Genomic DNA, 21525 nt, shown 5'->3' on the forward strand with positions numbered 1-21525 from the left:
AGTGGGTACAATGGTATAGTCACATTGACACATGAAATTAACCATCACACCCAGGGGTGCTGTGGAGTTGGGCCCACTCTGCCAGGCTCCTGGGTCACTTGCAGTTATTTTCCTCTCAGGCTGCTGGTCCCTCTCTGCAATCTGGGTCCACACTACAGCCATGGTAGTGTGTAAAATGGACAGAGCCCTTCTCTTAAATGCATCAAACCAGCTTTAGTTTGCATGGCATTTTGTATTTTGGTCTTTAAAGTCCCTCTTGCAAAGAGTTTCTTCATTCTTCAAACACTAAAAGCTTTAAGTTCAGTTATCTAAACACTAAATAGAATGACAGTGTGGAACTGGAGAGTGGGAAGCAACAACAGGAAGGCAACCACACCATTCACTATCTTGATGTTCAAAAGACTGAATTCGGAGCATGGGAGGAGATTTGCAGACGTTAGTGTGTCATAGGGAAGGATGGGTTGTACACAGTCAGGGAACCTGTGTCATGCTCTGTGGGTCCAGATGAAGGCAGAGAATATTTGTAGCTATAGTGATTTGGTTAGGCCTGCTTAGACATCTCAGCCTTAGATTCATTAAGACTATTTTCTTTCTTTTCTTTTTTCTTTCCTTTCCTTTCCCTTTCTTTCCTTCTTTCTTTCTTTCTTTCTTTCCTTCTTTCTTTCTTTCTTTCTCTTTCTTTCCTTCTTTCTTTCTTTCTTTCTCTTTCTTTCTTTCTTTCTTTCTTTTTTGTTGCTCTTTTATGGTTTCATCTACAAATATCCTCTAAATTTCACTTCTCTCCTTTCTTCCCATTCTGAAATCTTACCTTTGCCTTTTTTTCCATCTTTCCTCTTTAGAGAAGCCAGTGCTAGAACTTTTGGAAACTAGGCCTCTGTCACTAAATAGTACCTGGTGACTAGTCATCCCAATGGATTTTGATATTATTTGTTCATTTGACACAATAAACTAGCTTGGGCATCACAGTCCATTGTGAAATGTTAACTTTTGTAATTCTGGCTACTAACAACGTATATGAGGGGGTTGGGGGTGGGGGCACTTAAGTCTTGTCAAGAATCAAAAACTTTATCTAATCCAAACTGGCCTCATTATGGACTATAGAGGCCATGGCAATGTGAATGCCAGAAAGGTGAAGGACGAATGCATAAATGCATATACACTTTGGGAAATGAACAGCACTGTTCACCTCTGTAGCTCCATTTTCAGTCCATGTAGGTGGGATGATCCAGCTTTGAATGAAAAAGCAAAATGCTGAGCAGGGAGCCTGCTTCTCCCTCTGCCTCTGTATGCCGCTCCCCCTGCTTGTGCACGCGCGCTCTCTCTCTTTCTCTCTCTGTCAAATAAATAAATAAAATCTTTAAAAAAAAAAAGAAAAAGCAAATGCACCTAAAGCCAGAAAATATCTTTGAGCAAATAGCCTAGATAAGAACCTGTATTGATGTCTATATCTTGTAATACATAACACCACATGTTCTTGAATGCCATTATGTTTAAAATTTTTTGTTATAGGGGCACGTGGGTGGCTCAGTTGGTTAAGCGTCTGCCTTTGGCTCAGGTCATGATCCCAGGGTCCTGGGATCGAGCCCCAGGTCGGGTTCTCTGCTCAGCAGGAGCCTGCTTCTCCCTCTCCCTGCCACTCCCGCTGCTTGTACTCTCTCTCTCTCTATCAAATAAATAAATAAAATATTTAAAAAAAAAGAAATAAAACAAATGAACAAAGAAAAAAAGACAAAAAAACCAGAATCTTAAATACAGAGAACCAACTGGTGGTTTCCAGAGGGGAGTAGTGGGTGGAGGGGTAAAATAAAGGGGATCAAGAGTACACTTATCTTGATGAGTACTGGGTAATGTATAGAATTGTTAAATCATTATACTGTACAACTGAATCTAATATAACACTGTATGTTAATTAAACTTCAATATAAAAAAGTGCTCTAAACAAAGTCTCAAAAATACAAAATAATATAAAATTGTGACAGTGGTTGCCTATAGACAGGGGATGGGAGTAGGGGTTGGGAAGTGGTGAGGGTTGGGAGGGAGGAAATAAAATGTGGAATGAAGAAACTTTTTTTTCTTTTTCAAATTTTTATTTAAATTCTAGTTAGTTAAAATATAGTGTAATATTGATTTCAGGAGTAGAATTCAGTGATTCATCACTTACATATAACACCCAATGCTCATCATAGCAAGTGCCCTCCTTAATGCCCATCCCCCATTTAGCCCATCCCCCACCCACCTCCCTCCATCAACCCGCAGTTTGTTCTCTATCATTAAGAGTCTCTTATGGTTCATCTCTCCCTCCAATCCCCCCCCCCTCATTTTTCCCTTCCTTCTCCTAATGTCCTCCATGCTATTCCTTATGTTCCAAAATAAGTGAAACCATATGATAATTGACTTTCTCTGCTTGACTTATTTCACTTAGCATCATCTCCTCCAGTCCCATCCATGTTGATGTAAAAGTTGGGTATTCATCCTTTCTGATGGCTGAGTAATATTCCATTGTATATATGGACCACATCTTCTTTATCCATTCGTCTGTTGAAAGGCATCTCGGCTCTTTCCACAGTTTGGCTATTGCGGACATTGCTGTTATGAACATTGGGGTGCATATGGCCCTTCTTTTCACTACATCTGTGTCTTTGGGGTAAATACCCAGGAGTGCAATTGCTGGGTCATAGGGTAGCTCTATTTTTAAATTTTTGAGGAACATCCACACTGTTTTCCAAAGTGGCTGTATGAACTTGCATTCCCACCAACAGTGTAAGAGGGTTCCCTTTTCTCCACAACCTCTCCAACATTTGTTGTTTCTTTCTCTGTCCATTTTTGCCATTCTAACTGGTGTAAGGTGGTATCTCAGTGTGGTTTTGATTTGAATTTCCCTGATGGCTAATGATGATGAACATTTTTTCATGTGTCTGTTAGCTATTTGTATGTCTTCTTCAGAGAAGTGTCTGTTCATATCTTCTGCCCACTTTTTGACTTGATTATTTGTTTTTTGGGTGTTGAGTTTGAGAAGTTCTTTATAGATCTTGGATACCAGCCCTTTATCTGTAGTGTCATCTGCAAATATCTTCTCCCATTCTGTGGGTTGCCTCTTTGTTTTCTTCAAGTTATTCACAGATGTTACTCTACTTCTTTAAATTTTTTTCTTTATGATTTGAATTATAATAGCAACACTACCAGAGAATGACTTTTTTAACCTCACTTTTCCAAAGTTGAATTTTGCTTTGAACCCTCTAATCTTTGTCAGTGCACATTAATGTATTTTCACATGGTCCTTCCAAATTTCTATAAAGTATATTCAGGGACCCAAAAAAGTCAGCTAATCTTTTTTTCCACAAATCTACCAAGTGAGAATGGTTCGTGGAAAAAAACTCAATTTTGATTTTTTGCTTACAAACTTTGGAAAATATTCTTACTTTGGATCAGCTCACACACTTATGAAACAGCAAAAAGGGATGTTCTGATCCTTTGTCTTAAAACAAAGATGAAAACAGGTGGGATGTTAGTGCCTTGTATTTTAATTAGACTCATCATACCAATAGTACTATTTCCCATGGAAATCAGATCAAAAGGCAAACTCTTACAACAGATGAGGGTTTGTCTGTATAAAACAATAAATCAAGCAATGTCTTACTAGAATCTCAGGACCTTCAGAACAAACTCTAGATGCAAAGCCTTTATATCTTCTTATCACTGTGGTCTCACTACACAAATTTCTTTGTTTCAAAATATTCATAAAAAATGCAATGCATGATCCTGGATTGGGTCCTTTTTCTATAAATTATAGGACATTATTAAGAAAATTAGTGAAATTTGAATGAAATATGAGGATTAGGTGGTAATGATATATTAGTATTGATGGTTGTATTGTGATTATGTAAGAGAATGTCCTTATTTATAGAAAAGCCCACTCAAATATTCAGAAGTGATGGGTCTGCAACTTCGTCTGCAATTTGCTCTCAAGTGGTTCAGGAAAAGAAGTTCTCTATACTGTACTTGCAACTTCTCTTTAACTTTGTGACTGTCCCAAAATAAAAGATAATTCATAAAAAAAAAGAGTCTCTTATGGTTTGCTTCCCTCTCTCTCCTTTTTTTTTCCTGAAATTTTGAGGGAATGGATATATTGATGATCTTGATTTTGGCTTCATGGTGATATACATATGTCAAAACTTATAAAAATTTCTATATGTGTACTAATCATTATGTTAATCATTTCTCAACAAAGTATTTTTTCAAAAAACTACATAAATTAAAATGACAAATATAGCTCTGTCTCTTAACCATTCTGGGGATTGTGAGAATAAACTAATTGCTTTTTATCTTGTGCCCAATGAGCAGTTAGATATACCAAGGTAACTGCCTCTGTGCGCATTACCTCTTCCTCTTCCTCCTAATGTTTAGTTCTCTTTTAGGTTCAGCCTTATGTTTCTAATGTGCACTCCAGGTTCCCTAAGAAGAATTATTTGTTTTTCTGAATTTAGTGTGGAAATAAGTCTTGTGAAAAGCTTCTCAGTAATATTCTATTGACTTAGTAAGTCATTCTTTTAATGCCCCCCTTTTAATTTACTTCTTTGTTTTAAACTTCTAACTGTGGTAAAATACACATAACATAGAATTTTCCATCTTAACCATTTTAAAATGTACAGGTCAGTGACATTAACTACATTTACATTGTTGTGCAAACATCACCTCCATCCATCTCCAGAACTTTTTCATCTTGCCAAACTGAAACACTATACCCATTGAACAGCAACCCCCCATTTCTCTTCCCCACAGCCCATTCTACACTAGATATCTCATATAAGTGGAATCATACAGGATTTGTCCTTTTGTGACTGGCTTATTTCACTTAGCAGATTGTTCTCAAAGTTATTCTATGTTGTGATATATGTCAGAATGTCCCTCTTTTTAAAGGTTGAATAACATTCCATTGTATGTATATACCATGTTTTGTAATGGCACTTTTTAAATTTTTTACAGCAGGGCAGATGACTTTATTTATTTATTTATTTTTAAATTTTATTTTATTATATTATGTTAGTCACCATACTATACATCATTAGTTTTTGATGTAGTGATCCACGATTCATTGTAATGGAACTGGAGGGTGTTATGCTGAGTGAAATAAGTCAATCAGAGAAAGACATGTATCATATGACCTCACTGATATGAGGAATTCTTAATCTCAGGAAACAAACTGAGGGTTGCTGGAGTGGTGGGGGGTAGGAGGGATGGGGTGGCTGGGTGATAGACATTGGGGAGGGTATGTGCTATGGTGAGGGCTGTGAATTGTGCAAGACTGTTGAATCAGAGATCTGTACCTCTGAAACAAATAATACATTATATGTTTAAAAAAAAGAAGAAGAAGAAGATAGCAGGAGGGGAAGAATGAAGGGGGGGAAATTGGAGGGGGAGACGAACCATGAGAGACGATGGACTCTGAAAAACAAACTGAGGGTTCTAGAGAGGAGGGGGGTGGGAGGATGGGTTAGCCTGGTGATGGGTATTAAAGAGGGCACGTTCTGCATGGAGCACTGGGTGTTATACGCAAAAATGAATCATGGAACACTACATCAAAAACTAATGATGTAATGTATGGTGATTAATATAACATAAAAAAAGCTTTATTAAAAAATAAATAAAAATAAAATTCCAATCAGTGCAAATAGTGGAGCTATGACTTTTTAGATCTCTTGACCCTGGACTCCAACACAATGTCAAAAAACAAAGTAGCTCTGGGGCGCCTGGGTGGCTCAGTCAGTTAAGCGTCTGCCTTCGGCTCGGGTCGTGATCCCAGGGTCCTAGGATGGAGCCCCACATTGGGCTCCCTGCTCAGCGGGGAACCTGCTTCTCCCTCTGCCTCCTGTTCCCCCTGCTTGTGCACTCTCTCTCTCTCTCTCTGTGTCAATAAATAAATAAAATCTTAAATAAATAAAATCTTAAATAAAATAAAATAAAATAAAGTAGTTCTATATCACTTACAGATGGTTGAAATTGAGCCCCAGGTTAGAGAAGATGACCAAAACATTGTCCTATACTTCCAAGTAGAGAAGGAGAAGATAGGGTTTCCAAATTGTTCTAGGAATCTTCCATTTTTCCTAAAAATTGGTGGAGAGTGCTATTCGATGAGACCAACTTGCTACTTGAACAGAAAGTACACAGTTAATCAGGTTTCTTCTTTGTTAAGAATGATATCAACAGCTGACTGGAAAGTATGTCTTCCTTGACAGTGCACACAGTTCAAGAAGGGATGCACAAGGATGAAATACCTACTGAGTCAGCTAGATCAGCCAACTCAATTCTGGTGACAAATGGAGTGAGTGATCATAGAGCAATATCATCCTCACAGCTTTTTAGGTTCCAGTCATAGTTGCACCTGTAGCATGGATCATACCATTCATTCCAAAGCTCATGTCCATTGCCACTGGCATCTTTAACTCCAGGTCTATTTAGCAGTTTCAGCCAGGAAACCATGGTAGGAGCCACAGTTTAGAGGATATAGAGGACATGGGTGCAGAGTTTAGAGGATATAGAGGACATGGGTGCTAGAATTGAATGCAAGAGAGCTGTGGTCCTTTTAGTTCACACAGAGCCCTGCCTCTTTTACTTCTGCTTGGAAAAACTACTTTTAGGAGAAGCCTAGAATTCTGAATGCCATTAGTACCTGGGTTGACAGGGCCTAGTCCTGTCATGACAGGATTCACCGAACAAATGCTTCCCCCTGTTCATTTCCCCATAATTGCCATTGTCCCCAGGACATGCCTTTCATGTGTATACAGCAGTCTAATGAATACTTCTAAAATTGTTTTAAATCATAAGAATAAAAATAAAACTAAGTCCCTAAATAACATTATATAAAAAGGTGGACAACAGATGAATTAGGGAACTAAAAGTGAAAGGTAACACTACAATTTTAATAGAAGAAAATATTTAAAAAATACATTTGTGTCCTGGAGATAGAGGATGGATTAGGGGAAAAACTTTTTATTTATTTATTCATTCATTGATTCATTCATTCATTCATTTATTTTTAAGTAGGTTCCATGCCCAGCATGAAGCCCAATGGAGGCCCGGCACGGGGCCTGAACTCACAACCCTGACACCAAGACCTGAGCTGAAATCAAGAGTCAGACACTTAACTGACTGAGGTACCCAGGCACCCCAGGGAAAGAATTTTTTTTAAAAGATTTTATTTATTTATTTGTCACAGAGAGAGAGGGAGAGAGCAAGGAGGAGCAGGGGGAGTGGCACGCAGAGGGAGAGGGAGAAGCAGGCTCCCCGCTCAGCAAGGAGCCCAATGTGGGGCTCCATCCCAGGACCCTGGGATCATGAGCTGAGCCGAAGGCAGACGCTTCATGGACTGAGCCACCCAGGCGCCCCTGGAAAGAACTTTTTTAAAAAAGATTTTTTATTTTAGAGGAAGAGAGTGGGGGAAAGAATCTCGAGTAGACTTCCCACTGAGCATGTATCCCAACGCAGGGTCCAATCTCACAAGCCCAAGATCATGACCTTAGCCAAAATCAAGAGTCAGGCACTTAACTGACTGAGTCACCCAGGTGCCCCGGAAAGAACTTTTTAAACAAAATTGTAGAATTCAAATCATAAAGCAAATCTTTGATAAATTCAAATGTTAGGATTACATATTTCTATTTGACATAAAACACCATGGATAAAACTGATAGGAAGATGAAAAAATTAGAGAAAATATTTTCAATCTCTGAAACCAACAACGAATACCTAAAGTATACAAGAACTCTGGCAAGTCAACAACAAAAAATCAGCAATTCCAGTAGAAAAATAGGCAAATGACATTCACAAGCAGTGTACATACAAGCAAACCCAAAAGATTAATAAGCATACATAGAGATGCTCAAACTGATCCATAACCAGAAAAATGTAAATTAAAAAAAAAAACAATGAAATATCACTTTGTACCTATTAAACTGATAAAAATTAGAAAGCAGGGTCATGCCAAGTGCTGGTAGAATGTAGATTTGTACATGCAGGTAAGAATGTAGATTTGTGCCATCATTCTGAAGAACTAACTGGAAGCAGTTAATTAAATTCAATGCATGTCTTATACTCCAGCAATTTTTTTCCTGAGTCAGTATCCCCCAAAAAATTCTTACATGGATTCAGACAGGGCTATTCATTGCAGCACGGTTTGTGGTGGTAGGGTGTTGGAGATGCTAGTTGAGTAATGCAGCAGGAAAAAAAGCAATGGGCTAGATCTGCATAGAGCAACATGGTTGGAGCTTTTAAATACAGTGCTGGGAGGAAATGAGTATACAACATAATTCCATTTACATACAGGTGAAAACATAAGATAATAGGCATTTTGCAAGAATACCTATAACTTTTGTTTTTTGAGTAGGCTCCATGCCCAGCATGGAGCCCAATGCGGGACTGGAACTCATGACCGTGAGATCAAGACCTGAGCCGAGATCAAGAATCAGACACTTAACTGACTGAGCCACCCAAGTGCCCCAAGAATACCTATAAATTAAAAGATACTCACTAAACACGTTAGAATAGTTACATGTAGAGAATGGAGAAGTGAAACGGGAGTCCTATACAGGAATGAAAAAGAATAAAATAATAAATGGGCATTGCCCAGGCCAATGATATTGTGAAAACAAAACACCAGAATATAAAATTACTCAGGGGGCAATAAAAGTAGCCAGTGTGCAGATTTCAAGAACTACAGAGGCCATATTTCTGACTCTTCAAAAATCTGCAGGGTAAGGAACAAAAAAACAAACAAACAAAAAAAGGGAAGTGAGTGGCTCAGCCTAGAGGCTGAGCTAGTAAAGAAAACTTCTAAAGTGGTAGACCAAAACCCAACTACATTAAATGTAAATTCCCTAAATATGTCAAATTAAAAAAAATATATCTCTAGAACTGATGCTTAGTGGTCGTTTTTAGACCACCTCTCTTTTTCAAGGGCCCACTCTCTATAGTTCACCACACATTTTAAGATGGACTATATTTTGAAAGCTTACTTATACTCAATTTCACACTAACAGGCACTGAAAACTACCATCTCCCTAGATTCTTTTATTCATTTATCTACCAGATATCTATTTAATGCCTAGTATACAAGGGTGAGACTGAGAGTGTAGTCACTAGATTAGAGGTTGTGAGTATATTCTATTAGGTATGGATTTTGCTGGTGGTAGAGAAGTTTCACAGTACAAGGGTGTAAGTGGAGCCATAGGCTTCTGGACAAGGAAAATTATTTTTTAATAAATATATTGCTCAGAAACCCTGTAATTCTCATTGACTCTTGTGCCACTTCTGATATTTTCTTTATCACAGGGGTACCCCCTACATCTCCCACAAAATGCAAAGTATAGGATTTTTAGCAGATATCACTCCCAATATAAAATCTGATGTGGTTGACAGGCCCCAAACTGGATTAGGGTTTTTAATTATTTACTAATAACACTTCCCATTTAATTTGAAAAAGGAGTAAAGCTGAGTCACATGAGACCTTACTAGTGCTTTCATCTATTACATCTTTGCTGAGAGTAGGGATCCTGCTGTCAGGATTTTGGTATGGGAAACTTACAGGGCTTGCTGATGAGCAGAGGAAATAGTAACCCAAAGTCTGCTACATAGTACTTTGGATTTTAATAGTGACATTTTATACCTTGACAGCCCAATAAATATGTAAGAAGACAGTGGCATTAGTGTGTTCCCCAGACGCAGCCTCTAATGGCTTAGCATAATGAAGCAGTATAAATTCACGATTGGTCAATCTGCCTAGATTTCTAAACTCCCACTTCTTTAGTTCTTACCTCATTGCGTAAAAACATCCTACAGGAGATTTTAAAATCAGTAATTCTCTATCAGAGGCTTTGATGAAGCAGGAGCCCTACCCAATTATCTGAGGTGTCTCTGAAGGAAAACCTGCGTCATGATTAGGCCCCAACCCATGTTCTCAGCTCCGCTAAAGCTATAATTAAGTATAAACCATAATCTGCCTTTAAAACGTCCTCCACTTTCCATGCCTTCCTTGCACAGCCATAACTATTATTAAAAAATCAAATCATCAAGGGCTCAAATTGGGTCTTTATCCTGTCTTCCCATTTCTGATATCAAATGTATAAGTTCTTAAGCTCTGCTGTCTGATTCTGAAGAGCTTGTTAGAAGCTTTTTAAATAATTTAGTGGTTTGAGAGATTTTAATACTCATTCCCTCTTGGGCACATGCTGATATCCTGAAGTACAAACTTTATACTCTTATCTCAGTTTTGATGTGGATTATGGAGTTTTGGAGATGAGAAATGAAATGTGACTGAAGACCTGCAAACCTGTCCTGCTTGCCAGCTTCCCAATAGAACGAGGGCCACTTCAGCTGATTTAACACTGTCTTGTAAGAAGGAGCTGAGATTGGGTACAGATAATTCATTTACTGGTTGCAGTGGTATGTGGCTTTTTAGTTAAAAATTTCCAGTAAAGTGGGGCGCCTGGGTGTCTCAGTCGTTAAGCGTCTGCCTTTGGCTCAGGTCATGATCCCGGGGTCTGGGATCGAGTCCCACATCGGGCTCCCTGCTCGGCGGGAAGCCTGCTTCTCCCTCTCCCACTCCCCCTGCTTGTGTTCCTGCTCTCGCTATCTCTCTCTCTGTCAAATAAATAAAATCTTTAAAAAAAAAAAAATTTCCAGTAAAGTGCCCAGACAGGCTAATTAGTAGAACCACAGAAGATTTGGATGAGACTCAAGATTACCCAAAAAAGGATAGTATAAGAAAACAATTGCTTGGGCTGAGGTTGACAAACTTGACTGGTATGATCCACACATCCTTACTAGTCACTTTGTACTCATAGCCTTGACAAGTACTTTCCTTTCCCAATATATGACAAAAGGCCTAGAGACCTATAGCACTTTTCAAAAAACTCCCTTTCACTTTTTTTTCTCATTACTGATAAGAAAGAGGTTGGCATATTTAAATATACATGCCCACATAGGTACATAGGCTTATACGTATGCACATGCACAAATTCAGTTAGTCAACATTTACTGAACGCAGAATGCTATGTGGCAGGAAGTACCAGGGTAAATTTTTTTAAAAACCTAATCTCTGCCCACATGATAGTTAGAGTCTAATGGACAATTTGCAATGCACAAGAAGATGAGCAAAAACTGATTACTCTAGAGGTAAAAATCTCCTTTTCTTCTATAACATTTATTTTTCTTCTGAGGACAAAAGTTATGCATGTTTCTTGCAAACACTTTGGGAAATAATTGCCTTTAATGACAGTACCCAGAAATATATATTAACATTTAAATATATATCCTTCCAGATTTATCTTTCCTATGCTTATAAAAAATGTCTTTAAAACAAAATTAGAATCATACCATGCATATGTGATAAACTGATTTTTCTCATTTGACAATATGTCACAAATATTTTCCATGTCATTAAACTAAAATAAACCATTTAATGGTGCTATAATGCTCCATCATAAGGTGTGCCATAATTTATTAACAAACACCCTAGTTCACTACCGAACTATACACTTAAAAATGGTTAAGATGATTTTAAAAAACTTTTAAAAACACCCTAATTATTGAAGAGAGGGCATTTTAATATTTTGCTATTATAAATGATTTAATAATGAACAATCTTTGAGTGTTATTTTTGTGCATGTGTGTGTATCTATGGCTCTTTCTTTAGGAAAAATTCCTAGAATTAGAAATGCTAAGCTAAATGGTATGAGCAAAAATAGAAACATCTTTATTGCTTTTCCTTATTTTAAAAATAATTCATGCTTATAAACTTTTTTTAGAAAATGTCCAAAGATACAAACAAGAAAATGAAAGTTGCCTTTAAGCCCACCATCCACTAGATAAACACAATTAATATTTTGGTAACTCTCCAGACTTTTTTTTCTTTGTATATATTAGTATCTATATTTAAAAAGGAGGACACTCTATTTGGTAACCTGCATTTTCATATTATAACATATAAATACATTTCCGTACCAATAAATATAGGCAAACATAACCATATTTCATTCCTGAGATGTATTTCACTGTACAAGCATACCATACATTATGTAACAAATACTGTATTTCTGAATATTTTGACTATTTCTAGCTTTGATTACTATTAAAAACATTTTTCAAAGATTTTTATTTATTTATTTATTTATTTATTTATTTATTTATTTGAGAGAGAGAGTGTGAGCATGGGGAGGGACAGAGAGGGAGGGAGAGGGAGAGAATCTCAAGCAAACTCCACGCTGAGCATGGGCCTCAATGGGGCTCGTCTGGGCTCCATGAGGGGCTCCACACAGGGCTTGATGTGGGGCTCGACATGGGGCTCCATGTGGGGCTGGATCTCACAACCCTGAGCCGAAACCAAGAATTGGACGCTTAACCAACTAAACCACCCAGGGGCCCCAACAACAATATTTTGATGAGCAGTCTTATATTACAGCTTTGTGCACTTATGTGATTATTTCCTCAAGATAAAGTCCTAAATGCAGAATTGCTAAGGAAAAGGTTTTTGGTGTATAATGCCAAATTTTACTTCAAAAAGAGTGGTCCAATATACACTTTCACAAATTGCAGGAGTTTCATTTTTATCTATATAAAGTGGTTTTATTCACATGGATGTTATGATTTGTACATTTTTTTTATTAGTTTCAGAGGTGGAATTTAGTGATTCATTAGTTGCATATAACACCCAGTGTTCATTACATCAAGTGCCCTCCTTAATGCCCATCGTCCAATTATCCCTTCCCCCTACACACCTCTCCTCCAGTAACCTTATTTGTTTCTTAGAGTTCAGCATCTCTTATGGTTTGCCTCCCTCTCAGTTTTCATCTTATTTTATATTTCCTTCCCTTCCCTTCTGTTCATGTTTTATTTCTTAAATTCCACATATAAGTGAAATCATATGGTATTTGTCTTTCTCTGGCTGACTTATTTTGCTTAGCATAATACCCCCTAGCTCCATCCATGTTGTTGCAAATGGCAAGATTTCATTCTTTTTGATGGCTGAGTAATATTCCACTCGACCCAGCAATTGCACTACTAGGTATTTATCTAAAGAATACAAACATAGTGATTTGAAGGGGCACATGCACCCCAATGTTTATGGCAGCAATGTCCACAATAGCCAAAATATGGAAAGAGCCCAGATGTCCATCGACAGATGAATAAAGAAGATGTGGTATATTTTTTGTACTTTTTTGTTCAAAAGTTAATGAATTGTCTCAATATCACTGATTAAAAAGTAATCTATCGTTCAGTTGATTTGAAATGCCATCTTTATCAGATATTTATTTGGAATATTTGTGTATGATTTGAGCTTTCTTCCCCCCCCCCCACAATCAATCTAATCTTGCATCTGACACAACTTCTTTGAAATTTTCTTAAAATAATAATATACCTTATTTGCTCCCAATTAAATTCTTCTCTAGGTAATCAAGTCTACAGAATTAACCTTGCCAGTAGTAACTGCCTACAGTGTGATTTGACAAGTGTCAACAAGCACTCTCACCTGAAAATATGTTCCCCAGTAATCTGCTATGGCTCCCCCAAAAGACCTCTTTTTTGGTTATATCAAAGTTCCCAAACAGGTTCCACTTTCGAATTACTTGGAGAGGTTTATTTGTTTGCTTGTTTTAATTTTTTATTTTTTAATTTCATTTTAATCCCAGTATATTTAATATACAGTGTTATATTAGTTTCAGGTGTACAATATAGTGATTCAACAATTCCATACATCACCCAGTGCTCATCACGACAAGTGCACTCCTTAAATACAGGTATCTGGACCCCACCTCAGTCGTACTGAATCAGAGTTACCAGGGTGAGCTCTAGCACTCATGATTAGGAGGTTTGGAGGTCATTCCTCCAAGGTTTCAAGAAAAAAAAGGCAACAATTACCTCAAGAAGGCAAAAATTAAAACCCGTATTTATTATCTGGAAAGAATCTCTTCCAATCCTTTTTCCTAAGCTGGAAACTGGTTATTCAGTTTGAGCTAATTATCACTTTGGAATAGGCCACCAAGGAGGCTTGAGCCCTAAGAGGAAAAACTATACAACTGGCTTAATTGAGAGGAGAAGGAAGGAATATAATGCAATACTCTGGACAGGGTTTCAGGCCAGGAAGACCAATCCACAAACAAGGTTTCCCTTGTTTATGTTAATCAGCATGTTAAATGTAATCAGCTTGATCTTAGGTGATATTCAAACGAAATCCTGTATTTTACTAATTATGTACTGATTTTTCTGGCTATCTTCCATTTATGACAAATGATACTGGTATTCCATTTATAATATTGATGCAGAATATCCTTTTAAATAAATGATTTACATTTTAAAAGGTGAGTCAATTTAAAGGAAAAAAATTACTGACAGCAAGGAATATAGTAAAACTTTTGAATATGGTTAGAAATAACTAAAGTTGCCTAAGCACTGACAACTAGATGTTTGAAAGTCTAGTTGGGGGAGCAATGCTGAAGGGACAACCCAAATAAGCTTTGTCTACCTCGCAGTTTTGCTCAGGATCAGAGCTAATACCAACTATTATTGGTGTCTTTTAGGTTCCTCACCTCATCTTGTGTTAGCTTTTACTGGCAGCATGAGTCAAACTGTACAATTTCAACTTTACACTAATGGGAAGTGACCAGTCCAGCTATGCTGTTATCAAAGTCTGATGCTCTATTTACGATTTTAGGATTCTTGTTGAATCAAGTTCTGGACCAGAGAAGAGAGTAGGAAATCTAGTTATGTGTCTTAGTATGATGATATTTGTGTTACTGTATAGATAGAAATCTTTTGAAAAGATAGAATCTTTTATAAAATATTTTCTTCAAAAATGGAATGGTAACTCAAGACTCTGGCATCCAGGATCAGAGAAATGAAGTTTCCTTACTCTTTGCTCTTTAAGAAACAGGCTCACCTCTGTCAAGAAGGAGAGATGTATAGGCATTCATAATCAGGCAGATTTAAGCAATAATTCTTCCCTTGAAAGTGAATGTGTGCTTTCCAATATGGGACTAACTGAGAGACCACTATGGAGAAGATAGTACACTGAGTGAAAAGGAACAGGCGGTATTCCTCTTCTCTGCTCAGCGCTCAAACCAGTGCAAGTCAGCTACCACTCAACATGAAGTGGCTGCGGGGGGAGGGGGGGGCATGGGCACTTCACACGTGAGAAATGGATGCATCTGCTGGCCCAGTGTTCCATGGAGAAAACAAAAGCAACCAAAATAAAAATACTCCTTTACACTCCCTACTCTGGATCATGTGAGTGTGTCTTTAATAACTCGCTTGCAGTTCTTTTTCTGTCTAAAGGTGCTGTTTTTTTCTGAAAGGTTGGTTTGTGGAGGTTTGATAGAGGGATTAAGCACATGACCAAGACTCTAAAGTCACAGAGACTTGGTCTGTATCCCTGGCTCCTCCACTTACTAGCTGTATTGCTTGATAGAGTTACTTTACACCTTAATTTTCCCAGCTTTAATGTGGGTATAGCAATACATATATCACAGGTTTATTGTGAACATTAAATAAGAGGACTGCTTAGTGTTCGTATACAGCCTGACACATTTTAAGTGCATAATAAATATTTTATTATTTATTTATATGTGTAGGTAGTAAGGCATATTTTTAAACACCGTTCTTTTTCTCCTTGAAATACAGAGTTATGGAAGATTGATAACAATTTTCTCGCAGCTGGATTAAGTGTTTAGAAGCAGATGAGTACTGACCAGGCTTTCCTGAAGTCAGAGATTTCATCCTTTTTCTAGATATTTCCAAATGCTTTTTTCCTGCCAAAAAGAAAAAAAAAAAGTATTAACCTAACCAAAGAAATAAGTGATTTTAGCAGATTTCTGCTATATATATAGAGCGAGGTGGGTAAAAAGGGAAAAGGAGAGAACTTTTATTTGAAAAAAATGCCCATTCAAGGTCTTTAGTATTATAAGATATATAGAACTTTTTAAGAATAACATCTCTAGCAGAGCAGGGTTTTTTATCTTTTCAATCACCTTTAAAGAAGTATTTTTTAAAATGTATTATTCACTTGAGCCCTGGTTTAGAAGCTAGGAGATCTGGGTTGTTAGAAGTCGCATGCACTTAGAGTACAAACTTATCTCCATTAATTACATTTGTATGATCTTATGCAAATTTTGGTTTTGCTGCTTTGAGCTTCATTTTCCTCAACTATAAAATGCTCATAACATCTTTCAAGGGGCATTTTGTGTGTGAGAGAGTTAAATGAGATAATGTGCATAATGTTCTTGGCACATAGTAGGGACACAGTGGAGGATAACTATTATTGTTTTAACTAAGTCCATCTTGTTTTTTTATTTTTTTATTATGTTCAAGTAGCCAACGTATAGTACATCATTAGTTTTTGATGTAGTGTTCAACGATTCATTAGTTGTGTATAACACCCAGTGCTCATCAGATCACATGCCCTCCTTAATACCCATCACCCAGTTACCCCATCCCGCCACCCTCCTCCCTTCTGTAACCCTCAGTTTGTTTCCTGGAGTCCAGAGTCTGGGACTAAGTCCATCTTCTAAGCACGTCTCTGCAGATAACCTGCATCTGAAGCTTTTGGGGGGTTTATTTAAAATGAAGATTACTGAATTGTACCCTAAAACGTCTGAATCAGAATCTTAAGGTGAGGCCTAGGAATCTGTATTTTAATTAAGTGCCCTTTCCATCTCTCCTTCTGGGTTTGAGATATGAAGATTTTTCTAGGAAAAACAGTCTGCACTTTGGTTTTTTTCTCAGTGAATCTTGGGGGAGAGGAGGTCTTTTGGAAGCTGGCACTTCTCAAAGAGCTAAGAAGGAAAGACCTTTCAATGGAGAGACTAAGAATGCAGGGGTGTATGCTAATATTGAATGCATGGTTTCAGAGGGCTCAGTGGAAAGTGTTGAGAGGATGCAAAACAGTGGAAATGGAGATGGAAGTGGACCTATAGCTGACCTCTACATAGATGAAAGTTTAGGTGGGTGCTGGACCAGATGGGCTTGAGGCTTTTATGGTGAAGGAGGAAAATAGAGATATGAAACAGGGACAGAATCATCTTGTCTCCACAGAGAAGTTGTTTGATGCCAAAGACATCAACCTAGTCTACTTTAAACATTTATTCTTCACAGTTTATTTTTTTAAAATAATTAAATGACAATGTATTTAGTAAAAGAGATTACTAATTGGGAGATAAGATGGGTATTTCTTCTCTAATCCAAGTCTTCTGTCTTCTCCCTGCTATATTGCAGTTAATTTCTTACAGAAAAATTGCATTCTGGTTGTTTTGGCATGATTTAGAAAACTGCTTTGTGCTTTCTATACCAGAGCATCTGAAACCTTCATGTTTGATACATAAGGTGCTTGATATTGCTTCCTCAGGCAGGTTGTTTTTATATTCCCAGAAAGCATAAAATGTAAAGAGAAACCTTTCTTTCATTGCTGCTGTAATAGCCAGAGAAAAGGCACTACACTAAATCTACTGAGTTCCCCTACTACTAATGTAATTAACCAGGCACTCAGTACATATTTTATTTCTACTGCGTTTGAATATTTGCAATAATACTTCTTACTTCTAGAGTATATTTTGGGGCAGGGGAACAACCCCAGTTATTAATTACATGGCATTTGTAGGAGAAACAATATCCATCACTATATACCTTTTTCAAAGAGATAAACTGAGTTATAGAGCAACTAGGTTTTCAATAGCAATACTAGTATAAACATGGCATTGTGCTACTAGGAATGAAAACAACTGTAATCTTTTTACTAGCCTAAGGTGAGTATACAAGATTGCCATTCTTAAGTCTTTTAGGTTAAAAATACTTTCTACAGATGGTAAGGAATAAAAGGGCTTTTATGCTTTGTGTGCTTCACTCCTTAATCTTTCACTTATTTTTAAGTCCTCTAACATTCTATAAATACAAATTTGTGGATGACTTTCTCAAAAGTGTTGCCTAGGCCCCTACAGTGAAACCAACACATCAGCTTTAGCTTCCACATATTTTTACAAATTGACTGTAGATGAAACTACATCCTGCCTCTTTTCTTCTGGATGTGAATTTTCTCAGGACAGTGATTATATCTTTTATATCTATAGCCCCAAGGCCTAGTACAATGCCATGGCACACTTTATTGTTGAATGAATGACTTAATGGAATGAATGAATGAATTACTGATTACCTTTCGCTTATCCCTTCCCATCCTGCTATTCTCTTCTTCAGGGCAAACTGAAGAAAATATTTAGAATTCATTTATATCTTGTGAACCTCTAAAGGAGCAAACTGAGGCAAAATGGAATCGCTAAGATGCAGACATTGGTTTTCTGGTTAAATTGATTTTGGCCAGTAGTTCTTACTCAAAATATTAGGGGAAAAAAAAAAAAAAAAGCTCCTTAGACACTATGGGCAGTATCAGTTAAACTAAATAAATAGATATTTTGTGGGTGTCATTTTTTAAAAAACAAAACCAGTTGATCTTCCTAAAGATAAAGGATTTTTGAATCTTAAAAATAGTAAGTATGCTCAGCGTCCCTGTGTGGCAGAGTCCACTGAGTGTCCAACTCTTAATCTCGGCTCCGGTCTTGATCTCATGGTTGTGAGTTCTAGCCCGGTGTCAAGCCCTATGCTGGGCGTGAAGCCTACTTAAAAAAAATAGTAACTATAACTACTATAAAGAAAATGCAATCTTGAGCATATGGCAGTCATAAAGATCTTTAAAAAAAACGCTTTATCAGATAATTTTAAAATGATCTTGTAAAAACTTTTCAACAACTTCCCATTGCCCTTAAGATCCAGAATGTCTAATATGAACTACAAGCTAATTCTTTGATTCATTCAAGAAATATTGATTGTCCATTATGTATTTTAGGCTCAGAAAATACAGCGGTGAAGTAGTGGGACAAAGCTTCAGTTCCCATGGAATTTAACACTGGGGATAGGACAGTGGTAAGACTGACAGGCTAGAAACATAGACATACAAATAGTAAACAACATAAACAAATAGACAAGATAGATAAATTCCAGTGAGATGAATGCTAAGACGAAAATTACGTAGAATGATTTTCTAAAGAAAATGAGATATTCTTTCAGTTCCCCATTTTCTCACCCCAGGAAATTTGTACAGATATTCCCTCTTCCAGAGCTCCTCCTTAATCTTTTTTCCCCCTCTCTAATTGTCATTCTTACTTCAGCTCAGGTCTCAGCTAAAAGTGGCATCATCTCCAGGTTAAATGTTCCTTTTATATACCCCTCCCATTGTACCCACATGTCTCCTTTGTAATATTCATTACATTTGTAAGTATTTGTTCAATGTCTGTCTTGCCACAAGGGTAGGGTCTTCCTGTCTGTGGTCTACTGATCTATTCCCAGTGACCAGCATATAGCAGATGATCAATACATTTTGTTGAATAAAAGAACACAAGAAGGACTGGGAAAATCTTTTATTTTTTTCCTCTTGAAGGACATCTCACCAGGAAGGGGTAAAAATCATTTGAACATCACACATATGTGTAAGAAGCGCATGGGAGAGAAATGCAATTAGATTGAATGGAAGCTGAATGAAAATTAGTCAGTGGTTGTTTCCTTGGGTTCTAGGGCGGCACTGAATGCCATCATAGGATAAACTGTTTTGAGAAGTCACTTCCAAGATATTGGAAGTAAGCAGTTCCTTGCTTATAAAACAGCATAGAAGAATACATGGAAGAGAGGAAGACAAAAAGAAAAGAACAGAAGAAAGAAAGAGAGAAAGGGTATAATTAAATGATGAATAGAAAAAATAGGTGGATGTGAAGATACTCTTTTTTTTTCTTTTTCAGATTCAGACAGACGTTTCTTTCAAAATGAAAATAGCCCCTTCTCCCAATATCAAGTAATACATGCACATTGCAAAATATTCAAGACAATGCAAAAAGAGGAACGAAGAAAGGTGACTAATAATCATCCCTTCATATTTTATTTGCATGTATACACATCTAGACTTTTTCTATGCATATTTACACATATCTTTTTAATATAAAAATAGAATCACACATGCTACTTTATAAACTGCTTTTTTTCATTAAAAACATAACCTGAACATATTTCCAGATCTAGCTACTAATTTTTAATGGCTATGTAGGAGTCCATTATGTAGATATACTGTAAAGTGTTTCACTAATATTGTTGAATAGTTTCCTGATTTTTCAGTATTTCAATATTATAAGCCTCACTATGATTAAAATCTTTGTACATTCATTATATGCGTCTTCGCAAATGTGTTCACTTCTTTTCCTTAAATTTCTGTATGTGGACTTGGTGGTCAAACAGGACATTGAGGCATTTGATATGCATTGCCAAGTTATATCAATTTGTACCAGTACCATACAGGTGTGCCTATTTCATAGGATCTTCATCAAAACTTAATATTATCAAATTTTTAATATTTGACATTCTAAGAGGAAAAGCAGAAATTACTGTTTTTATTTTCACATCTGGTTACTAGTGAGAATATGAACCTATTATCATATGCTTGTCCGGCAAATGTTTTCTCCTTTTTTGAATTGCTTATTTATGTCCTTAGCATAAGGGGTGTTTATCTTTTTAAAAAATAAATTTTTAATAGTTCTTTATAGACTTGTGATATTTGTCATATATGTTTATCATATATGTAACATTTTTACCAATTTGTCATTTCTTTTAATTTTATTATAGACTAGTATTACCCCTTAGTTCTCATATGTCATGTTGAAATTATTTTTTTCAGTTTGTCATTTCTCTTTTAACTTCGCTAACCTTGTGTTTTGACATTCAGAAGCTTTTATTTATGAAGTCTTATTTAACAGTATTTTTTTTAATTTTGTGTCATGTTTAGAAAGTCCTTCCACGTCCCCAAGGATATAGACATATTCACATGTAAGTGAATTTCTCCTACTTCTTTTATGATTGTAAATTTCACGATAAGCCATGTTTGCCTCAAGAATATGTCAAGGAGTGGCTAATGTTATTACCAGAAGCTCAATATCAGGCTTAATAGCCCTTACAGGCCACTGAAGAATTCATTTTACACATTCTAGGTAAAAGTTCTGGTACATGACTACATCATATAAGACAAAAACTGAGTAGAGCCACAGCAGCTAAATTATGTACACATACTGTTAAAAATGACAATATCAAGCCTGGTGGGAAGATGAGCAGGAAATATGAGAATATTATTGTAACTGCTTGGAGTGAAATACTTATATTCCAGGCTGATGGTATGGCCATCACGCTGAGGGGGCGCATTCTCTCAAAAAATATCTGATAGTCTACTATGAGCTCGCTGGCGTTATAACAATAAACAAAACAATGAGGTTTACTGCTCTTAAGGGGTGGGGTAAACAAATAAATAATATACTTTCAGATTAAGTACTTTAAAGAAAATTACGTAGGTAAGGGAACGGGGAAGTTGTTATTTTGGATAGCGTGATTAGGGAAGACTCCTCTGGGGAGATGACAGTTGAGGAGAGGCTGGGTTAATAAGAGCAAAGACATGAAGGGAAAATATTC

Source organism: Halichoerus grypus, chromosome X (assembly GCF_964656455.1).
Source record: "Halichoerus grypus chromosome X, mHalGry1.hap1.1, whole genome shotgun sequence".
Taxonomy (NCBI): Eukaryota; Metazoa; Chordata; class Mammalia; order Carnivora; family Phocidae; genus Halichoerus; species Halichoerus grypus.